General features: G+C 35.9%; 1 long non-coding RNA gene across 2 annotated transcripts; it reads left to right on the top strand.

The window, feature by feature from the left end:
• On the top strand, window positions 16,636-17,862 carry LOC109832592. Of its 2 annotated transcripts, XR_002244801.1 has the most exons (4): window positions 16,636-16,691; window positions 17,104-17,166; window positions 17,465-17,553; window positions 17,658-17,862. It is a non-coding gene; the product is annotated as an uncharacterized LOC109832592 (long non-coding RNA). The 2 variants fall into 2 exon arrangements; XR_002244800.1 differs by lacking the exon at window positions 16,636-16,691 and having other exon boundaries at window positions 16,698-17,166.

The raw sequence follows: 18,606 nt of genomic DNA, 5'->3' as shown, positions 1-18,606 counted from the left end.
ACAGTGCCTTACTCTTGGTCAGTCAAAAAAAGACTAATCATAGAGCATAATTAAGGGGGGAAATTACAACGGCACGTTCAATACCTCATATTTCAAAATTAAGTCCATAAAAAACAAATCACAGATATCAAATCTAGTCAAACCTAATAACACTTAAAACATCAAAAAGAGATGGTTTATTATTAAGATAACTTAGATTTTTTGTGTGGGAAAAAATTATAATAAGAGAACATACCAGAGGATAGAGAGCTCCTTTGATGCTTTATAACTTAATAAACTTAGAGAAAAATAATTGAGAGCAACCATATTAATCTGGATAATAATTGGGCTAGAAACTGGAAAATTATTATGTAGAGAGAAGTACGTAAGATCTAAAAAGAATTTCCATTTCCTATTATGTTCAGTAACTATGACACATTTTCATACCTAAGTTTACTCTTTAGTGTGGTTACTTATGTATGTTAATCAAGGAATTATTATGGGAATTTAAATAGCTAGACTCTAGCTAAGAAAATCAAGGGTGTGAAATAAAGTAATAAGGTAATATTAATTAGTAATACAGCTGCAACTAGTATTAAATTGGATATACAAGAGAGTCTTGTTACAACCACCAAAAAGAAAGGCCTAAATAAATACTTTAAAAATGCTGATGTCTCTTGTGATTGTTACACAAAAACAGCTGTGATTGTTACACAAAAACAGGTAGCGGTCAATTTATTTTTATAAAATCTGCTTTAATTTTATGATTAGTGGTATTTAAACTGGGATTACTCTGATGCCATGTGAAAGACCCAATTAATGATTAAACCAAAATTTAAAAGTTGGTGAGGATTAAAGATTATAAGTATATATACTAACACAAATAAATAGAAAAAGAGTGTCATTTCAAGATATTACTTTAGTATATTGTATAGATTTTTAGATCCAAAGAACTGGACAGCTCGGGTGGATTACTAGTCTCAATTAACATCCCCAATTATGCGAACAAATCCAATGAAATAGCTCATCAAGTTTTTTACCCTTCCTCCTAGGTTGAACTCCTCTCTAAAGTCAAAGTGAGTTTTTTAAAAAAAAACCTCTCAATTCAACAATAAATTAAAAAATCAATTTTGTTATCCCCAAATTACCACAGTAGTACATCGGGAATTGTCAACGGTGATTAAAAAATGCCTTATCTCTCAACTCCCTTTCTTGATCAATTTATACCCCCTCTTCGACTCTCAGCTTAAAATCTACAAATTACGTAACAACACTGAAATATTGTAAAATTACAAGAACAACACTTGAGATCATTTTTTTCTAAAATAGAATCTTGAAAATCAGTGAACTGCAATCTAGTTGTAAAAATGTAAAAGGTATAAAAAGCATCGAGAGAAAATTGCAAATTTACATACAATCCCTGAAAATCCGAAATTACAAACAACATCCTGGATGTGCAAAAATTAAAAATAGTCCTTCAGAAAATTTAAAAATTACAAATAATGTTCTATAAAGTTTAAAGATTATAGAAAACATTCTCAAAATAAAAAAAATTATGAAGTCCCCTTAAAAATATTAAATTACAGACATCACCCTTGAAAGTAAAAAATTATAAGAAGCCTCTTGAAGTTATGAAAATTACAAAAAATACCTTGAAAATAAAAAGTTATATAAAACACCCTGAAATCTGAAATTAATGAACAACCCCAAAAAGTATGAAATTACAAGAAACACTTAAAATTCAAAAATTACAAACAACTTTCTAAAAATATGATAAATAAGTTATTTTATTAACAAGTATACTCACTTAACTCTATTTCACTATTACCTGGACGAGTTTTTTATTATTTTTTTTGAGATAAAAATAGGGCAAGTCGCCCTATCATTGTATAATATTGAAAGGAAAGTTATGTACATATAATTATATCTAGTTGTGATTTAACGATAGATTCTAAATTGGTAGAGGAGCGGATCTATGTCATCACTCTACGCAGCATAGGAACAAAGTAAAATCACCCATAGATATACAAAAGAATATACAATAGATTCAAAGAATTAATTACCCACAATCTATAGTTAGCAAACTCAAAAAAATAGTACGGTGGTCTGCTAGGGGACTCTCGCCGAACACAAAAGACCCAAAAAACTTACAAAAATCAAGGCTGCTACCCACTCTACTGATTAGCGGCTCCCTGTTGTTGTCTTCACTTGAAGCTATCAGGTCGGGAATCCCCCTTTCCTGAACAATGGCCTTGAGCTTAAGAGCTCGCTTGGAAGACACCGAACCTGTCCAGAAAGTGAGGAAGTAAGCTATCTAGGATGTCAGGTCATGGAGATTAGGCTTGACTCCATTGAATATGAGATTGTTATGGGCTGACCATATAACCCAACAGATAGTCGGAAAAGCAAATCTCCATAGAAGCCTCACTGTAGGTGTTATGACTATGTTGCTACCCATGTTGAAGCATTGTTGAATGGAAGAAGGAGGGGCTTGAATACCAATGATAGAGAGAAAAGTGTCCGAGATTTGTATGGCCAATTGGCAGTGAATGAAGAGGTGGTTTTGAGACTCGATGTCCCCAAAGCAGATAGAGCAAGATAGGATACCTGACCATCCCTTAGCATTGAGCTTGTCCTTAGTATTTAGTTTAGCCATAGAGAGGATCCATGTAAAGAGTTTAACCCTGCTGGGGAGAGGATTATGCCATATAATCGAATGGTAAGGATTGCGTGTACCTCCATCTAAGATGAAAGTGTAGAAAGATTTCACAGAGAAACTGCCCGAGCAGTCTAGGGGCCAAGTAATTGTATCTGAAACAGAGGAGGAAGAGAGATTGGTAGATTCTATCCATTAGAGAATTTGGAGCATGTCCTGTTGGTTATTAGTAGGACGTCTCAAAATTGGTTTCCATCACCACCTCCCTCCTATGAATCTCCCTTGTGATACAATGGAGGCTTTCTTAGAGAAAGCCAAATTGTAGGCTGAAGGGAAGAGACTAGCAAGGGAGTTGCAACCCCTGTCCACTTATCCTCCCAGAATAGAATCCTAGAACCATCACCTAAACAAGCTAAACTCCATTTGACTGTAGCCATAAAAGCAAGGTAAGCGGAGTGGACATCTTTCCAAAATTTAGAATTGTTGCTTCTAGGAGGTGTGCTATGGGGGAGTGGCCGGCGTGGTTGTTGTTGTTAAAATATTTTCATAACCATTTAACCAGGAGGGAGATATTAAAATTCTCAAGATTACATGGACGAGTTAGCCGAACATTGATCTATTTATTGAATAGAGGCTCGACCTCAAAAGCGCCTTAGAGACATTGGATGATGAAAGTAGGCCGCAAATATCTTATTCGATAATGTTGTGCCATAAAAACTGATTTCCAAAAATAACCAATAGCAATACACCATGTGTTAGATGAAAGACGAGAAAAGTTGATACATATTATTTTAATATAATTTTGATTTCTTCAGAAAAATGGTGAAGTGAAATTGAAAATATGTAGATCACTTCTAATTAAATAAACTTAACTATAGTTGATATTAAATCTTATCTTTTCACATAATCTTCATAGTTGTACTTTCAACACTAATACGTTAATTTTCACACAAACATTATATTTTTTTGGCTTATTGATGTGGATGTAAGAGTCGTTGGGAAGATAATAATAATATTAACTTTCACACTTGCAATTAGAATTAGTTTCTAGGATCACGCGCAAGGCACTTGACAGGTCAAAATTAACGGGGTTAATGTAGGGGATTCGAAACACATAATCGAATCCGTGCTCTTCTGGATCTTGTGCCGAAAGTAGGCAAGCATGAAATTACAGCAAATAAAAGAAAAATTGCAAGAAAGATCAAACAAAAAAGAACACACCAGATTTAACGAGGTTCGGCAAACATGCCTACGTCCTCGGGAGCCACACCAAAAAGTTTTGATTAATTAAAGAAGATTACAATGCTCACAAATAGATTTTTATCTCTCTGAGATCTCTCTGAAAGAATCCTCTCAAAACCCTCTTTTTTATGTTGCATATAACCCTACAATCGTTTAGGTATATATAGTACCCTGGCCCAAAACAATTTCCCAAACGATTTAGGAAACTGGAAAAAACTGATTCCAGTCGACCGGATCATGAGTGTCGGTCGACCGGCCAGAAAGCAGTTTCATTCAGGGTCTGTTTGTGCATCTTTTCGGTCGACTAGATCATTCCCTTCGGTTGATCGACCATAGCTTTGATTTTTACATGTTTTCCTGTAGGCATCGCGGTCGATCAGGATCACTCCTTTGCCGGTCGACCGACCATAGATTTTTCAGCCTCACAGAATTATTTCAGGTTTCGTTCTTCACACGACCAAAACCAACAATCTCCCACTTGGAGACGAAACCGCCATCAACGAGCTCTCCCGAACTCCTGCCATTTTCGCAAGCATCTTCTCCTACCCAGAAAAATCTATTATTCAATCATCATTATCTCGGCGATCCCGCCGATCCTCCTAGTGTGGCTTCGCCTTCGACTCCTATGTGTGAAGGCCAACTAAAGTTGCGCACAACTCCAGTTTGTCAATAGTCACTGCTTTCGTCAACATATCCGCAAGATTTTGACTCCCCAAAATCATCTCTACTTGTAACTTCCCGTCCTCAATCAGCAAACGTATGAAGTGATAACGTACATCAATGTGCTTTGTTCTGGCATGATATACTGGATTATTGGCAAGGTGTATAACACTTTGACTATCACAATAAAGAACATCATTCCCCTGCTTCAAACCTAACTCTTCCAGGCACCCGGTTAACCAAATTATCTCCTTGTTGGCTTTAGTCACCGCGACATACTATGCCTCAGTTATGGACAATGTTACAATCTTCTACAAATGTGAGACCTAGTTTACTGCTGCCGACGATAAGGTATAAACATACCATGTGATACTTCATCTCATATCATGATCACCTGCGAAATCCACATCCACGTATCCCTGCAGTATCAATTCCTTCCTCCTAAAACATAGTGGCATGTCCGTAGTCCTTCTCAAGTAGTACAATATCTACTTCACGGTCTTCCAATGCTGCTTTCCTGGGTTGCTTGCAAACTTACTCACAACTCCCACTGCATGGGCGATATCCGGTCTCGTGCAAACCATCGCTAATATAAAGCTACCAATGGCTGACGAATATGGCACTCTGCTCATGTGCTCCTTCTCTGCATCTGTCTTGGGTGATTGCTCCTCATGTAATTTGAATTAACTTCCATGGGGCGTGCTGACGGGCTTAGCATTCTCCATGTTGAATTTCTAAAGTACCTTCTCGATATATTCAGTCAGACTCAACCTCAACATCCTTTCAGCTTTATCTCTACTAATTTGTATCCTAAGAATTTTCTTCGCTACACCCAGATCCTTCATAGCAAATTCCTTTGCCAATTGCTTCTTCAATTTGTTTATCTAATCTAAACACGATCCTGTAATTAACATGTCATCAATATGAAATAATAACATGATATAGCTAGACTCGAACCTCTTGAAGTAGCAACAATGATCTGAATTGCAACGTGAAGGAATATCCTTTTGCCATCTTAAGGTTGAAGAGCATCCTAACGAGATACACCTTGTTTGCGGCTGATAGTTGCTCCTACATCTTTGCGAGTATTTCCATAAGCCCCACCGTCGTCTTTTCCTTCATTATATTGTGGGTGACTGATTTGGCGAGCGACAATTGTATCTTCCCTAGAGCTTTCGATCCAATATTTCTCATTCCTCATCTGATTCCTCTTTCTTCTTTCCCTTAGCCTTGCCCATCAACAGACGGTAAAGATCCTTCTGGTACAGATAGTCCTCCATCTATGACTTCCAGTAGGTGAAGTCTGATCCGTCAAACTTCTCAATCTTTAATTTTCTTTCCTCTACCATGGCTCTCACACAAACCTTATGAACGAAGCTCTGGTACAAGTTGTAGGGGACTCAAAACACACAATCGAACCCATCCCCTTTCGGATCTTGTGCCGAAAGTAGGCAAGCAGGAAATCACAGCAAATAAAAGGCAAACTTGCGTGAAAGATCAAATAAAAAAGAACACACTAGATTTAACAAGATTTGACAAACGTGCCTACGTCCTTAGGAGCCACACCAAAAAGTTTTGATTAATTGAAGAAGATTATAATGCTCACAAATATGTTTTTATCTCTCTGAGATCTCTCTGAAAGAATCCTCTCAAAACCCTCTTTTTTTATCTTTCTTATAACCCTAAAATCGTTTAGGTATAGAAAGCATCCTGGCCCAAAACAATTTCCCAAACGATTTAGGAAACTGGAAAAAACCGATTACGGTTGATCGGATCATGAGTGTCGGTCGACCGACCATAAAACAGTTTCATACAGGGTCTGTTTGTGCATCTTTTCGGTTGACCGGATCATTCCCTTCGGTCGATCGACCAGAGCTTTGATTTCTGCTTGTTTTCCTGCAGGCATCGCGGTTCACCAGGATCACTCCTTCGTCGGTCGACAAACCAGAGATTTTTCAGCGTCGCAGAATTATTTCAAGTTTCGTTCTTCACACGACCAAAACCAATAGTTAATCAATAGGGTTCAGGGAAAAAGTTAACATTGATGTTTAGGGGCTGCTTGGTACATTTCTGAAAAAAAAGAAAACGAAAATATAGAATGAAAACCATTTCTTGACATTTCAGTGGGGTTTCCCCGATTTGACTTTTTCTATTTGTCCCACTGTGAAATAAATGGATTGAAAACAAAGTTTTCATTTCCACATGTTTGTTTGAACACTATGAAATCAAGAAACCATAGGCCTTTTTTACATTTTTTCAACTTCCAATGTTTGGCTTGCACCTAAGAGAAAATGAGAAACCATGTATAATAGCACCATGATGAGCTTACCGCGCACAAAGTCATAGCAAGATGCCAACAGTAATATTTGAGCAACGGGCAAAAAAAAAAATTTCAAGTTCGTCACAGTGACCTGAGCGTGGGCATTCGTCACAGTAACCATGTGTGCACATATATAGTTGTGATATGATGAATTTGCATTTGCAACAAAAGTCAATCCCACTCCAACTTACACCTTCTTCAAATTGCAGCAGCATTAGCAAATAAATTCCCAAAGGGCCTTCTTCTCAAGCAGAGCTGAGCCATGGTTGTATCCCAAAGCTCTCAGAATAAAGCTCCAGAGGTAACTTGCTTTTGTAAAATTCTGATACCATTAAAGCTGTGCAAAAGTGGGCCGAACAAGGGCAAATACTTTTGAGGCTCTGCCAAATACCTAAATAGGCAATGCAAATTTTTTAGATGAGCCGAAGATGAGCATGAAATCAAAAATGGTAAAGCAAAAAAAGATAAATCATCTCTTCAAGCAATTTCATAAATAAAAGATATGGAAACAAAGCATTTGCGAAGAAAATTGAAGTACGCAAATCAACAAGTTGATTACTTGAATAAATGTCTTGTTGTCTTAGGGATATTTAGTACTTTCTTGTTGTCATAAACAATGTAATCTGCACTTTGAAAATATAACACATAATTCTCTTCAGAAGTCTAGGACTCATGTGCTATGTCTGAGTACATTACTCAAGTGATGAAATTAAGAAAACGATGAGATGCAAATGTGCTTTTGTATATTATATGTATATAATATAAACAATTACTAAGTATATGTTAGTATATTTACTCACATGTATATGTCAGTACATCAAAGCAAAACCATATAACATATACACCCAGTTATTGAGACGTAAAAGCGAAAAACTCAAAGTCTTGTGAAAACTATAAGAAAAAGTGTTAGGTCTCATATTATGAGCCTACATCTTCTAATCTTGTTTTGATTATTACAAATAATTCCTAATATTGTTTGTCTAGTGTTTATATTTCTTATTAGGTATTCTAGACAAACAATAGGTTGGAGGATGGATGGAATCGAGCATTCACGATCATATCCAAAGGAGGTTGGCGGAATTATAGAGTGAAACATTGCATTCAAGTTAAAGATCTAAGATCCTGCTTCATCCACACAGTTTACCAAGTCGAGCTCATTGAAGATCTTCATCAAGCTTGGGTAATTTAGTTTAGGTTTTATATTATGTGTATTAAGTACTCTAAGCTCAATATCATATACACACACATTTTATTTGGTTTCTATGTATGTATATATATATATATATATACATCTTTTATTAAGTCTATAAAATCAGTTTATAAAGTTTCAAAACATGGTTTATGTCCAATATAAAAAACAAGTGGTTTTCATTTACATGTTTTGGACTATTTTGTAAAATAAAGAGATTTCTTTTTTGGGAGGTGTATTTTGAAAATCAGTTTTTGTAACATGTATATTATCATCTTTACAATCATTTTCCAAAGTTTTACATTTTTTTGATTTTATTTGCTATTTTTAAAAAAGGTTTGAAAATCAGATTTCTGTTTCAAAACAGGCTGATAACTTGTTATCAGTCGACTGGTCAGTCGACTGATGACATCAGTCGACTGATGAATTGACTGATAAAATCACCTGGAATATCAAAAAGTTTCTGTTCTATTTTGGTCGACTGACCAGTCGACTGATGAGATCATCAGTCGACTGATGAGATCATCAGTCGACTGATGAGATGAAAAATACCTCTAACGGTCAGCTCATCAGTCGACTGATGGCATAACGGTTAGTTTTTTTTAGCCTTTGTCATGTTTTGATTTTTTGGTCTTTTTGCTAGGGTTTCTTGATCTTTGGGGTTTCCTATAAGTACCCCCTTATACCCAGCTCTATTGTTATAATCAAGAAAGTTTTTAAACAGGTTTAAAGAGTGTTTAAGTTTGTTTAGTGTTTGTTTTTCAAGAGTTTAGTTTGTGAAGAAACTTTCACAAGAGCAAAGTGGAGATCATCCTTGGTGTTTGAGCATTCACTCTTCTCCCTCTCTCTTGTTATCTATAGAGAAGTTTCCCTAAACTAAATCTAGCTTTACATTTATATTGTTTGATTATCATTTTATTAAGCTAGTATTTATATTGAGTTTAGTTAATTTTATTTACTCTTTGTTTACACACACAACCATTGAGCTTATTGTATTTCATACATAGTATAATTTAGGTTGTGAGGAGTGTAACTTAGAGAGTGAGCCTACATTGTGTTCTCATCCATTATAGAGAATAAATTTATTTGTATTGTGAGCCTAATTTTGTTGAACACTTTGTAATACATTTGTACACCGAGCGGAGTGTGTGGTGAGAGACGGGGTCGTCCCAAGAGGAGTGGGATAGGTGGTAATGCCTAGAGGTAGGTTATAATTCCGAGCACTTGAGGGAAACACGGGCTGGAGACCAACACTTAGAGGGTGTAGAGTGTGAGTGTAATTGTGTGTGTTGTAAAGTTTTCGGTAAACTAGAAAACCAAATTGTGAGGTGTAAACGTTATTCGGGTGAGCGTAGAAAACCCGGTTGTGATAGTGGAGTTCTCCCCGAGAGTGAGGAGCGGAGACGTAGGACGGAAGGTCCGAACTCCGTGATCATATATTGTGTTTGTGTTTGTCTTTGCGCACTATCACTTGTTTATTTACTCTTGTTCATATATCCTTGCATATATCAAATTGAATATCAATATTGTTAGGATATATTTGTTAAATAATTTTAATCATCATTAATATCTAATAAGATTAGCAATAACCCTATTCACCCTCCTCTCTAGGGTTCTTTCAATTGGTATCAAAGCTCGGTACTCTTGATTTAAGGTTTAACCGCCTTGAGTTAACGGTCCAAACTTTAATATTATTGTTAATCTTTTTTTTAATATTATTTAATTCGATTGCTCATATATTATGGATATGTTTGGTATAGGCTACGATATAAATGTTGCTCCTAAATATAGTAACTTCCCTTATGAACAATGGTGTTGTAGATTCAAGATATAAATGTTGCTCCTAAATATAGTAACTTCCCTTATGAACAATGGTGTTGTAGATTCAAAATTTTTATTGAATCTAGAAACATAGATTTATGGAAACTTCCCTTATGAACAATGGTGTTGTAGATTCAAAATTTTTATTGAATCTAGAAACATAGATTTATGGAAAGTTATTGACAATGCTTATATTGTGCCCACTTCGGAGAAATCCAAGTGGAGCAAACATGATAAAAAATTATTCACAATGAACAAGTTAGTGTTAGAATTTATGCATAATACTTTTGGTTCATGTATTTCTAACGAACTTGCTCATTTTGATAGTGCTTATGCAATTTGGAAATTATTTAAAGCACATCAAGGGAACTTGGAGGCGATCCGACGATCTTTGACGGTTCCCTCTACAAGTTCACAAGGAGCCTCATCATGCACACGGCCACTAGGCGATAGTCCTAGTAAGGTATGCGAGATCGATAACAAAAATAACCTTACTATTGATGAACTCGTATATGGTTATGAATTGTTGATGCATGAGTATAAGAAATTGTAACGTAGCTACATTAACTTAAAAAGCAAGCTTGTCGAAATAAAATCCTCTCATGAAACACTAGCCACTAAGTTTGATCTCATTGCAAATGAAAATATAAATCTTAAAGAATGCAATGAAAAGTTAAATTAAAAAAATGCTAGTTTGTTTCATACTAAATGTGATGCTATGTTAGAAGTTGAGAACATAAAAAAAGAGCTTAATTTTTTCAAAATTGATCATGCATGTTCTACTTCTAACAACAATGCTTGTGTAGATTATAATGAGTTGAATCATGTTAAAAGTAGAATATCCTCTTTAGATTCAACATTAAAAACTTGCATTGTTAATAACAACAAGCTTATGTACTTGTGTACAAAGTCCCACAAAATTGTTTCCAAGAAATCTATTCTCTATGCACACAAGTATAACAAAATTTACAAGTGTTCAATTTGCGGTCATAAAGGTCATATTGCTAAATTTTGTTATAATACACAAAACCTAATAAGCCTAATCATGTTTGTGCATCCCATCAAGCTTCATCATCACACACACATGCACATGCATCCAAAGTTCATCATAAGCATGCTAGTGTGTATAAGTGTGAATATTGTGGTCATTTTGGTCATTTGGCCAAGTATTATTTTAATTTAAAAAGGAATTCTCTTTTGCCAAATGATTCTAAAATACCACATGTGTTTAATTGCAATGTTTGTGGTAGATTTGGATATATTGCAAAATTTTGTTATGATTTGTAAAAAGCTTCTATGTTGCAAAATGTTCCAAATTCACCCATGTTTAAAAATATTTCGCATTTACAAAAACCTTTAAATAATTTACTTTTGTTTGCAAATGTTCCACGTGCACATCCACATGGTCAACATAAACAAATGCATCTTCTTTATTGCACTTATTGCAATCGAATGGGTTATTTACATAATTATTGCTATGACCGGACCAGTACACAAAATGTGCTAAAAAGGGATCAAAACCATATGACTTTAAGCTTTAATGATAGGGGTCATGTCCCTAGTCTCTTAGGTACCAAGAGTAATTGGGTACCAAAACATGTTTAGTTCTTTAAGAATAAATTTTTTAGCTTTTTAGTTTTTTATGTTCTTAAAGACGATTTTTATTTAAGTTTTATAAACAATTTGAAAACAATTTTATATTTGGTATTTGATTTGAAAAGTTATCATTCATATTTTTTTTCATGATTCTCTTTCATAGATTTTTATGTTTTCATCATTTATGAATTGATACGATTTTTATCAAGATGATTTTTTTCATGCTAAAACACCATTGTTTTTATACTTTGTTTTTAAATTTTTAACTTTAAACTATGTGTTTATGTTTATAGGATCATTATGAAACACTCTTATGATGATATTTATGTGTTTTAGTTTTCAGATCATCTATTTGTGGTTTATAATGCATTCCTTATATGGTTTGATCAAGTTTTACAAAAATGGTTTCTTCTATTGCTCAAACACTTTTTAGATATATACCTTGTTTTGTATTTGCATATGAGAGGTTATATGTTTGAGCAAACCCTGGGAGGTTTACCGGATGCTAGAAATTTTATTTGGGTTGAAACTTGTTTCAAGAGCTTGTTATGCTCACCTCTCTTGCTTTTGTCAAAATGATACAATATGTACACTTTGAATTTATTTTAGTATCATTTGAGGCTTTTATTTGAACCTTCATGAGGTTCATGATTTCATTTTTTTTAATGATCTACTTTTGTTTATATCCAAATATTTTTTTAAATCATTTGATGTTTGATTTTTTTTGGATATATATCTGTGTTTTAGACTCTTGTGACTCTTCTCTTAATAACACATATATGTGGCCACTTGGTCTTTTTTAATATGAGTTGTGATATTCTATATCCATGCTTACTCACATTTGTTTGTCATGTTTATAATTGCATATTTTTCATATGGCATTTTGATAGGGGGAGCAATCCCTATACATTTTTTTTGTTTTTGTTTATACTCACTTATGCTTTATGATAGAGGGAGCTTTCGCTCTCTTATTTTTTTTCCCCCCATTTTGATGTTGCCAAAGGGGGAGAAACAAGTGGATTATGAGTATATTTTAAGAGTATTGTGTTTTATTATATATCTTATATACTCTTTGTGTAGATTGTTTGTCATCATCAAAAATGGAGAGATTGATAGGTCTCATGTTATGAGCCTACATCTTCTAATCTTATTTTGATGATTACAAATAATTCCTAATATTGTTTGTCTAGTGTTTATGTTTTCTTATTAGGTATTCTAGACAAACAATAGGTTGGTAGATGGATAAAATCGAGCATTCACGATCATATCCAATGGAGGTTGGCGGAATTGTGGAGTGAAGCATTACATTCAAGTTAAAGATCCAAGATCCTGCTTCATCCGCACAGTTTACCAAGTCGAGCTCATTGAAGACCTTCATCAAGCTTGGGTAATTTAGTTTAGGTTTTATATTATGTGTGTTAAGTACTCTAAGCTAAATATCATATACACACACATTTTATTTGGTTCTATGTATATATATATATAGTTATGTATATATACACAAGTTTTAGTTTTATAGTTTACAAGTTTCTATAAATATGAAACCTATATTATTGTTTACATATATATACATGTTTCATATTTGTTAAATGCATATTGTGCAAAACCTCATCTTTGCATAATATTGAGTTATTAGTTTATAGACTTAACAATCATAACATACATCTTTTATTAAGTCTATAAAATCAGTTTATAAAGTTTCAAAACATGGTTTATTTCCAATATCAAAAACAAGTGGTTTTCATTTACATGTTTTGGACTATTTAATTTGTAAAATGAAGAGATTTCTCTTTTGGGAGGTGTATTTTGAAAATCAGTTTTTGTAACATGTATATTATCATGTTTACAATCATTTCCTAAAGTTTTACATTTTTCTGATTTTATTTGCTATTTTTAAAAGAGGTTTAAAAATCAGATTTCTGTTTCAAAACAGGCTGATAACTTGTTATCAGTCGACTGGTCAGTCGACTGATGACATCAGTCGACTGAAAAAATCACCTGGAATGTCAAAAAGTTTTTGTTTTGTTTTGGTCGACTGACTAGTCGACTGATTGTTGTAGGGCTGTGGAATTATTAATATCCAGTAAAGCTTACAAAACAAGCAACCCAGATTTTAGAACCGCCATTGTACCTATCTACAAAATAAGCAGCTGATACGTGATACATTATACAAAATAAGCAGTTGAGAAGTGAATACCTATTGTTGAACACATATTTTTACATGACACAAATTTAATATTTTAAATGCCAAAGAAATTTAGGAAACTAAGTTGGTATTATCCAGCAAATAATTTGTTTATGCACCCCATTTTAACTAAGTCGGTATTATCCATCAGATAATTTTAATGATACAACACATTAAATTCCTAAAGGCGTAAAAAATGACATCAGTTTAACTAAAGACTGGAAATTTACTCTAGAACAAACATGATCAATAGCAGATATGAGAAATAGCTTGCAGATATGGGAAATAGACCCGCTCATGTTAGGGTTAGGAAATAAGAGCATAAAACTTTGATAACTTTTATCAATTGTTCATTAAAATAGCTTGCATATATGGAAAATAGCTTGTAGATATGGGAAATAGACCCGATCATGTTGGGGTTAGGAAATAAGAGCTGAAATAGACCCGCTCATGTTGGGGAAAAAATTATAAAATTACCAAAAAGCACGGGATTTAAAAATGGGAAATTGGAGAAAAAAGATAAAATAAATCATAAATCTCTTCAATTACCTGCATGAAGCAGTTGTTATGAACGCATAAACCCCCAAAGTCTCAGATTAATATTTGAAATACTCTAAATTAGATGCATGGTGAAAATTTATAACTAAATGGCTCTATCAACAAGCGATACCTTAAGCTAAAGTCAGATCGAACCTCTAGCGGTTGACGGTGAGAGAACCTCCGTTAACAGTCAAAATCAGACTGAGCAGGTGCAGATCTGGCTACGCCGCAACAAGTAGAAGATGAAAAAAATTACAAGCCACCCAAAAAACCCACCTTTTCTACTAGATCTGGCTGAGCAGCTTCACCAAAAATGTTTGAATGGTCATTGACCACTTCTATCATTTGATAGTTCATCAACGCTAAGTTTTGTTGGCTGAAATATTGGTGAAATCAAGGATTAATAATAGCAGAGCAATGGAGACACCAAGAGACGGAATGGGGAATGATGAAGAGGCGGTTAAGAGAACTCTAAAAACGTTTCCCAGTTTTCATTCCCGCCGCCTCGAAAAAATCACGGCGTTAATATTGTAATGGGTGAAGTGACATTTCCCCCCGTTTTCACGCCAAAATCCGCTGAAAACACATTTATCTAAATTGTGACATGGAACCCTATTTCGGAGCCCTTTTTCTATAAATCGGCAAACAAACCAAACATGTGAAATGAAAATGTTCTGAAACCTAAATCCTATGTGGCACTCAAATCAATTTTCAAATCCTCATTTTCCTTATTATTTGGGCAAACAAACAGCCCCTTAGGGCGCGTTTGTTTCTTTCTTTTGGGAGGAGAAACCCTGCTTCTCAGAATTGTAGCAGAGTTTCCCCTCCCAAAAACTCAAAACAAACGGGCCCTTAGTGGAATTCCTAAAAGTTCATGATTGTCAAGTGCAGAACTCTCTTGAAACCTCATGGGTGTTTTTGTGAAATTAACCTCCTGTTCGCCCTCAAGTCATTTCTTGTCTGCATCTTCAAGAAGCAGGTCACCCATCAAAGAGGTTCATTCACCTGTAGTAGTGGGTGGATGCACATGACTTGTCCCGCCAATAACCATTTAATTCGCTCGTCCTTTAGAGATGGGTTTTAATTAAAGTGAATAACATTGACAATTAATTTAGAGTTAATAGTTCAAGACCCAGACGCCCCGTGTAGTATCATCTACTTGCCAAAAGACCCCCTGTAGTTCTATTTGTTATAGATAGACTCATCTATAGTTTTACTTGTTGCGAATATAAGCAAACACTAGTAAAAAATCGTGTATCCTAGACGGAAAATTTTCCACGAAAAATTTTCCGTCTAGTTTGATATTAAACTAGATGAAAAATTTCCGTCTAGAATATTTCATCTAGTATAAAATATCCTAGACGGAAATTTTCATATAGAATACTATCGTAGACGGTTCTTGTTTTTTAAATATTTTTTTTGATACGAACAGGTATCCTAGACGGAAATTTCCGTCTAGGATACCTGTTCATAATAAAAAAAATTACAGCCAAAATTCCCCCCCCCCAAAATCAAAAATCCCCCCTCCCCCAACCCAAAAAAAACCCCAATTCTTCATTCTCCTCTCTCTCCCCCTTCACCCAAAAAACCCCAGATCCTCAGCCCCTTCACCCCTTCCTCCTCATCACCTTCACCATCCGCTCAACCCTCCTCCACGTCCCTCTTCCACGACCAGCACCACCACACCTTGCTCACCCCCAACACCTGACTAAGCCACCTCTCCTCATCTTGCCGCGCTCCTCCCACCCCATTCAACCCCTCCGACAGCAGTAATCCGCCCCCGCCCCTTCACCTCATTCTCCTCCTCAACCGTCGCCACATCATCCCCTCACCTCCAGCCCACCCCCACCTCCACCGCATCCTCCTCCTCCACCACCCACTCCCTCCACGATAAAACCCTCTCCACTCTCCCACCCCCTCTCCTCCCTCGCGACCTCCACCCCATCCTGGCCGCAAGCTCCGTCTAACCTCCCACCCCCTCCAGAAATCAAAAGCACCATCCTCTTCCTTTTCCCTCCCCTCCCCTCCTCCCTCTGCCCCCTCCCCCTCTCCTGCTGTGCCCACACAGGCCCCACTTTAATCGCCTTCGACGGCACGTGGAGGCAGGCGAGGGAGATGGTGACCGCCAGCATGCCCTTCTTGAGGTCCATATCTGCGACCCACGTGGTTCTGGAGTGTGAGGAGGGGGTGGAGGGCCCGATCAGCTACGAGAGAGAGCTCGTGGTGAGGAAGGAGCCGTTTGAAGGGTGCGTCAGCATGATGGAGGTGGTGGCAAGGGCGCTGAGGGTCCTGGAGAGGGACGAGAGGGTCGGGGCCGAGGTTGAGGAGGCGCTGGTCCGGGTTTTGAGGGTCATGGTTGGGTTCCAGAGGGAGCACTTGAAGCCGGGGATGAAGGCGAGGGTCAAGATGAAGAAGAAGAAGGAGAGGAGGATCGAGGAAGGGGACGATTAGGACGCCTGCATTCTGTTCGATGAAATGACTGAGAGAGCGGCCGCGATCGATGGTGAGCCTGATGTTTTTCTAGCTAGTCCGTTTGTTGGAAACTATATTGACTGAGGCTCCAGTTTGCCTACCCAAAAATTAAAACTAATGAAATAATCGCGAAAGCATCTCACGAGTCATAAGTGTTTCGATGTTCAACCTGGTTATAGCAATTTGTCATGTAAGCAGTTGTTCAATATCGCGGTTGAAGGATTCCATTGAGCTCAGTTATGTTCAATAAGGATTCTTGAATAATTCCTAAAAACTACGCAACCGTGATCAATGACTCTTAAATCTAATTCCATTGAGCTCAGTTATGCTCTCTTCTCGGCAATCTTGTCGACCTTGAGGCCGCTGTTTGCCTATGCACAACAGTGAAACTCAACCTTCTCGGCCTCAACCTCAATCTATCTACTCATACTTTATGATTTCAGGGGAAATGCACCTCCAAACAATACCAGCATATATTGCACTTGTAACGCACTCTGCTTGAAACGGTAATCTTCTCCTTGTTCTACTAGATCACCTTTTCTCTCTGCTTTTAAGCTGAATGTCTTATGTTTATTTTTCACAATTTGGAACTCAATGGTTGACAGGGCTCTTTTTATAAGGCACCTAATCTTTTCATTGTTTAGTCTTGGACATTAATTTTACACATTAATATCTACTCTATAGAATGTTAGGCTTCATTGTTCTCTATAGTTCATGGAAATCCTCTCACCAAAATACTATAATTATTTAGTTGGAACTGATTTTTGAGATGTCCCCTGATTTCATTGTGCTCATGTTTCTCAGAATGAAGCTTGTTTCTGCCTATTTGCTTGCCGTGCTCGGTGGAAACACTTGTCCATCTTCGGACAATTTTAAGGATATCCTAGGCACAGGTTTTACGTGCTTCCTCCCTTTAGGAGCTGTTATGGTTTCCTTTTTTATTAAGAGATTAATTTCAACATTTTTCTTAACAGTTATTGTGAATGTTATAATGTAGAACAAGGACAAGATTGCATCAAGTTCAGGCATGAACACAAGATGTAACTGCACGAAGTCCCACTGTCGGAAACATTATTGTGAATGTTATAATGTAATTAGGGTGATGCGACGGATTTTATTCATGCCGAATGTTATAATGTAAACAATTTATGTATCTCTCTATTATTTTGGTGAATGTATTATTTGAATATAATTAGATTTTATATTGGAATATAATTAGATTGTGTTGGATATGAATATATTTTTTTGTTGTTCAATATTGTGTACATATACTCAAAGTAGATTTTATAAAAAAAAAAACTACTGTAGCATAGCATCCTAGACGGAAATTCCGTCTAGGATGCTCAAATTCCGTCTAGGATGCCTTTTTTTAAAAAAAAAATTAAAAAAAAATTAAAAACATCAATTTCCGTCTAGGATGAGTATCCTAGACGGAAATTTCCGTCTAGAATACTGCATCCTAGACGGAAATTTTTTCCGTCTAGGATGCAGTATTCTAGACGGAACTTCCGTCTAGGATGTATTCTAGATGGTTTTGAATTTCGTCTAGAATATTCCGTCTAGTATATATTCTAGACGGAATATCCGTCTAGAATACTACATCCTAGACCGAAACTTCCTAGACGCGTATTCTAGACGGAATTCCGTCTAGAATACACATCCTAGACGGAATTCTGAGTAACCTAGACGGAATTTTCCGTCTAGGATACCTTATTTTTTACTTGTGAAAATTTTTTACTCTTAAAATCATTAAAAATATTTGAGGAGGTGGATAGACCCCTTTACAGTTTTATTGGTGAAGATAGACACTTAATTGCTATTTTCTTTTTACTTTTAAGAGAGTCAAAAAAGTTCACTAGGTGAATATATTTGCACTTAGTTCAATACTACTGGGTGTCTATTCGCAACAAGTAGAACTGTATTGTGTCAATTGGTAACTAATAGAA

Source organism: Asparagus officinalis, chromosome 3 (assembly GCF_001876935.1).
Source record: "Asparagus officinalis chromosome 3, Aspof.V1, whole genome shotgun sequence".
Lineage (NCBI taxonomy): Eukaryota > Viridiplantae > Streptophyta > Magnoliopsida > Asparagales > Asparagaceae > Asparagus > Asparagus officinalis.
This window is presented reverse-complemented; position numbering and strand designations above follow the sequence as displayed.